This window comes from Anolis carolinensis, chromosome 6, assembly GCF_035594765.1.
Source record: "Anolis carolinensis isolate JA03-04 chromosome 6, rAnoCar3.1.pri, whole genome shotgun sequence".
NCBI classification, from domain to species: Eukaryota; Metazoa; Chordata; class Lepidosauria; order Squamata; family Dactyloidae; genus Anolis; species Anolis carolinensis.
Window position 1 is genome coordinate 120,085,095 of NC_085846.1, and position 5,955 is coordinate 120,091,049.

The 5,955-nt window shown below is 47.2% G+C and overlaps 1 protein-coding gene across 1 annotated transcript in view; it reads left to right on the forward strand.

Moving 5' to 3' along the window:
• The first annotated feature begins 512 nt into the window (after positions 1-512).
• Positions 513-5,955, forward strand: part of slc4a2 (solute carrier family 4 member 2) — a 51,857-nt gene continuing 46,414 nt past the window's right edge. The window contains 1 exon segment of the mRNA XM_062957340.1: positions 513-636. The gene's annotated coding sequence lies outside the window, so the exon portion shown is untranslated.

The following is a 5,955-nucleotide window of genomic DNA, read 5'->3' on the forward strand; positions in this document are numbered from 1 at the left end:
GTCCCAACTCTAGATGTCTACTACTACTACTACTATTAATAATGATGATGATGATGATGTAGTAATTCTGTCTTTGTGCTCGGCAGAAGGGGGTTGGACTGGATGGGCATTGGGGTCCCTTCCATCTCTAGGCATCTAACAACAACAACAACAACAACGATGTAATTCTATTTTCCTGCCTGGCAGGATGGGCATTGGGGTCCCTTCCATCTCTAGGCATCTAATAATAATAATAACAATAATACTTGTCCGCTGTGTCATACTATGTTGTTGTGTCAATGATGATGATGATGATGATGATGATGTAGTGATTCTACCTTCCTGCCTGGCAGAAGGGGGCTCAGCTGGATGGTCTTTGGGGTGTCTCCCAACTCCAGGGTCCAGGGACTCTGTGCTTCCCGCTGGAGGGGTCCTCTCTCACTGACCCCAGCCTTTGGTACGGGGATGAAGGGGGGGGGCAGCCATTGCGCCACAAATGAGCAAGAGAATGGCCTGAGTGACCTCCCCGTGACCCCTCTTTTCCAGCCTCCCCCCCCCCCCCCCATGGCCTGTCCTGAAGTGGCTTCTGCCCCTTTGTCTGTCTGCGCTGGAGTCTCGGCTGGCCCTTGACCCTTGACCCTCAATGAAGACCCACAGGTGAGCCAGACCGGCGTCTGCAGCTGAGCTGCGGGGGGGGTGGGGTGGTGGGGGGGGGTGCAGCTGAGTGACCCTGGTGTCATGTTTTGGAGTGATTGGGAAGGGTCTGTATGCATGTGGGGGTTGATCTCTTGGTCTTCTTCCCCCTTCCTCACTTTAAGGAGGTCCTTTACAGCAAATGGGGGGGGGGGATTGTGAAGTTGTGATGTTTTATGTTACTGCTTCTGCACTTATTGCATTTTCATGTTGCACCTTGAGTGCTTTGTGAGCTGCCCCAAGCCCTCCTACCTGTTTCCCCGAAAATAAGACATCCCCATAAAATAAGACCTAGTAGAGGTTTTTGCTGAATTGCTAAATATAAGGCCTCCCCCAAAAGTAAAGTTTTTGTTTGGAAGCATTCCTGCCAAACAGAACACCAGAGCATACAGGATTGGCAAATGTACGTACCATAGAGTGTTGTACATGGAAATATTAGTAGTAACAAGAAATTCTTGATAGGATTCTGGTTATACTGGTCTGTGATGACAACTACTGTACAGTATATAATAAATGTTTATTTTTTGTTCAACAATAAATGTAAATTCTTCTCCATGAAAAAATAAGACATCCCCTGAAAATAAGACCTAGCGCAACTTCGGGAGCAAAAATTAATATAAGACACTGTCTTATTTTCGGGGAAACCGGGTATTAATAAATAAATAAATGATTTATTAATTATTGCTGTGTGGGGTCTGCCTTGCCTTTGGCAAGAGTGGCCTCTCTTTGGAAGGTTGGTTCCCAGACCACAGGCCAGACTGGATGACCTCAGTTTGCCCACGACTCCACGGCTGGCACCAGGACGCCTGCCGCGACCCTTCTGCCTGTCCCACCTTGACCGGGGAGGGAGCGTGTGCCCGTGTGCCCATGCGTGTACCTCTGACCTGGCCGGGGCAGCCCCCCTCCAGGGGCCACAGGGAGAGAGATGACGCTCGGCAACACCCCCCACCCAAAATGCTTCCGGCCTCAGCAGCCGCTCTGCTCATTAGCCGGCCTCTGGCGGCGCCGGTGCCTTTGGTGTTGGCGGGAGCCTTGACCGGTAGCCAGGAAGGTCTGGTGGGGGGGGGGTGCAAGGGGAGGGAGGGGGGAGAGGGGGGTCAGAGCTGTCCCCTCCCCATCCTCTGGGCTTCCTGGGCTGCCTGGTGCCAGGCTGGCTCCAGAACACACCCCTCCCCATTTGGCAATTGGCCCAGGGAGGGGGCACATTTGCCGCCCCTCCCTCGCCCATGTTCAGAGGGGGTGAGGCCAAGGATCTGGGCCAGTTCGGCTTCCTTCTCCGATGGTTTCTTTTCCTTGTATCAGAAGCGAATTGAAGTCACTTCTGGTTGTGAGAGAATCGGCCATCTACAGAGACGTTGCCCTGGGGACATTGCCTGGATGTGTTACCCCCCTGCTGGGAGGCTTCTGTCATCTCTCATACGTTTTAAACTTTATTATTGTATTTTATGGATTATTGTTAATGATTATTGGATTATTGTTAATGATTTTAGAGGTGTTGCTGCTTTTATTGATTTCTTTGGCATTGAATTTTGCCAGTTGTTGTCAGCCGCCCTGAGTCCCCTAAGGTGAGGAGGGCGGGGTAGAAATGTTGTACATAAATCTCCCTGCATTGGAAGCTGGAGCTGACGGACGGCATCTCACCCCATCTCGCGGATTCGAACCGCCGACCACAAGGGTTTAACCCAGGCATGGGCCAACTTGGCCCCTCCGGGTGTTTTGGACTTCACCTCCCACAATTCCTAACAGCCTACCGGCTGTTAGGAATTGTGGGAGGTGAAGTCCAAAACACCCGGAGGGCCCAAGTTGGCCCATGCCTGGGTCAACCCATTGCGCCACCGCGGCCGCAGACCGATGCCGTCCAAGGGGCCAAGTGTCTAGGCGGCAACCCTGGCATTAGTGGGATGTGGTCTGCCAACCGTACGTATTTGAGGGTGGGGTGGGGGCTGTAATTGGCCTTTATGGGAGTGTGTGGTTTGTGGGAGGGGGGGCACACCCACACACACCCACTGCCTTCCTCATTAAAGAAAGGCCTTTCCCTGCCTGCCTTTGGGGGTCAATGCTTTATTGTGGTTCCCCTGCAAACCCCCCCCCCACCCAAATGTTGGAAAGGACCCAGTTACAGGTGAGGGGTGGCTCCCCCTCCCCAACTTGATCCAGTGGCGCAGTGGGTTAAACTCTTGTGCCGGCCGGAATGCTGACCTACATGTAATCGGTTCAAATCCGGGGAAAGCAGGGTGAGCTCCCTCTGTCAGCTCCAGCTCCCCATGCGTGGACATGAAAGAAGCCTCTTACAGGTATGGTTTTTTTTCGTGTCAGGAGCAACCTTAGTTAATAATAATAATAATAATAACAACAATCCAGGGAAAGCAGGGTGAGCTCCCTCTGTCAGCTCCAGCTCCCCATGCGTGGACATGAAAGAAGCCTCTTACAGGTATGGTTTTTTTTCGTGTAAGGAGCAACCTTAGTTAATAATAATAATAATAATAATAACAACAATCCAGGGAAAGCAGGGTGAGCTCCCTCTGTCAGCTCCAGCTCCCCATGCGTGGACATGAAAGAAGCCTCTTACAGGTATGGTTTTTTTTCGTGTCAGGAGCAACCTTAGTTAATAATAATAATAATAATAACAACAATCCAGGGAAAGCAGGGTGAGCTCCCTCTGTCAGCTCCAGCTCCCCATGCGTGGACATGAAAGAAGCCTCTTACAGGTATGGTTTTTTTTCGTGTAAGGAGCAACCTTAGTTAATAATAATAATAATAATAATAACAACAATCCAGGGAAAGCAGGGTGAGCTCCCTCTGTCAGCTCCAGCTCCCCATGCGTGGACATGAAAGAAGCCTCTTACAGGTATGGTTTTTTTTCGTGTCAGGAGCAACCTTAGTTAATAATATAATAATAATAATAATAATAATAATAATAATAATAAAACTTTATTTATACCCCGCCACCATCTCCCCAACGGGGACTCGGGGCGGCTTACATGGGGCCATGCCCAGGACAGTACAATATAGCAAAATATAAAAACAACATATCATAATACAATTAAACAATACAATAAATAATCGTGTACAGTTGCTTCTGGAGTGAGAGAATTGGCCATCTGCAAGGACGTTGCCCAGGGGACATTGCCCGGATGTTTTTGATGTTTTACCATCCTTGGTAAATCTGTATGGTAAAAACATCAAACATCTGGACAATGTCCCCTGGGCAATGTCCTTGCAGACAGCCAATTCGCTCCGTGACGCAAAAACAAAACATTCCCTCCAGGTCCCCCCCCCCCCTTTGATAGACACATGCCAGGCGTGACTGGGTCGACCTCTTGCCAACTGCAGGGCAATTTAAGACGGAAGGAAGGAAAGACGTTGTTTGTCTTGGGGAGGGAGGGCGGGGAGACGGCACCGTAGGAATGCGGTTCCGTTCACTGTTGGCCTCTTGCGAGACCGTCTCAGGGGTTATTTGTTTGTGTGTATATATGTGGGGGGTCTCCTACCGTGTTTCCCCAAAAATAAGACAGTGTCTTATATTATTTTTTGCTCCCAAAGATGTGCTAGGTCTTATTTTCAGGGGATGTCTTATTTTTCCATGAAGAAGAATTCACATTTATTGTTGAACAACAACAAAAAAAGAACATTTATTCTATACTGTACAGTAGTTGTCATCACAAACCAGCATAACCAAACCAGACAAACTGTGACTTCTGTCAAGAATTTCTTGTTACTCCCATTATTTCCATATACAACTGGTATGTACATGTACCGATCCTGCATGCTCTGGTGTTCTGTTCGTTGGGCATGCTTCCAAACAAAAATTTTGCTTGGTCTTACTTTCGTGGGAGGCCTTATATTTAACAATTTAGCAAAACCTCTACTAGGTCTTATTTTTTGGGGATGTCTTATTTTAGGGGAAACAGGGTAGTGCCATACCCTACAACAGGGGTCCTCAAACTTTTGAAGCAGAGGGCCGGTCCACTATCTTTCAGACTGTTGAGGGGCCGAATTATCATTTGGAAAAAAATACGAACAAATTCCTATGCATACTGCACATGTCTTATTTGTAGTGCAACAACAACAATAATGAAAGAACAATACAATATTTAAAAATGAAAACAATTGTAACCAGCATAAACCTATCAGGATTCCAATGGGAAGTGTGGGCCTGCTTCTAACCAATGAGATAGTCAAGTTAATTAGGATTGTTGTTGTCGTCAAGTCATTTCAGACTTTGGGCGAGCCTAAGTCTAAAATTATTTATTTATTCATTTACTACATTTATTTATTACATTTATATCCCGCCCTTCTCACCCTGAAGGGGACTCAGAGCAGCTGTATGTACATACAATACATTATATTATTAGCATAGCACAATATTAGCATTATATATTAATATATTGAACTATACCACTATACTATGATATAATATGTAATATATAACATATAATTAATATTATATGGTATTATTATTAGTATTATATTGTATAACATAATATTATTATCAATATTATATGTATATACAATATATTATATTATTAAAACTGATATAAAAATATTATATTATAAAACTGAGGGCGGGGGCCAGGTAAATGACCTTGGAGGGCCGCATCCGGCCCCCGGGCCTTAGTTTGGGGACCCCTGCCCTACAACCTCACCCCACCTGAGGATCCAGACCCCACCAGGATCCCCTTGGAATGGGGTGATTTGGCCCTCTGGGTCAGGAAACCAAGGCCTGGGGGGGGGCAGCAGTCAGGTGGGAGGTCGTGCTGCTGACCCTCCCCCTGATCTCCTCCAGGCCCTGGCTTTCCTAAAAGGGGTCCTTTTTTATCGTGTCAGAAGTGACTTGAGAACAGGGCCTTCTCAGTGGTAGCCCCACGGCTGTGGAATTCCCTCCCCAGTGGCATCAGAACAGCCCCACCCCCCACCCCCCACCCCCCCCCCCCACCCCGCTCTTAGACCTGGCTATTCCAGCAAACCTTTGGGGATTAATATGGTCCATAAGCACGATGGAAGAACGGCGAAGCAATTGGTTCAATGTTTACAAAGCTCACTTGGTGCTAGGCTTTTGAGACTTTTGATAGACTCTTTTAATGGATATGTATACGTTGTTTACAGTTTAATCCTATTGTGTTTTTATTTATCTTGTTATTGTCTGAATCTGGCATGGAAGTATTGCCATGGTTTGTAAGCCGCGCTGAGTGAGAAGGGCAGGATATAGGTTTAGTAAATAAATAAGTAAATAAATAATACTGCAAGTCACTTCTGGTGTGAGAGAATTGGCTGTCTACAGCG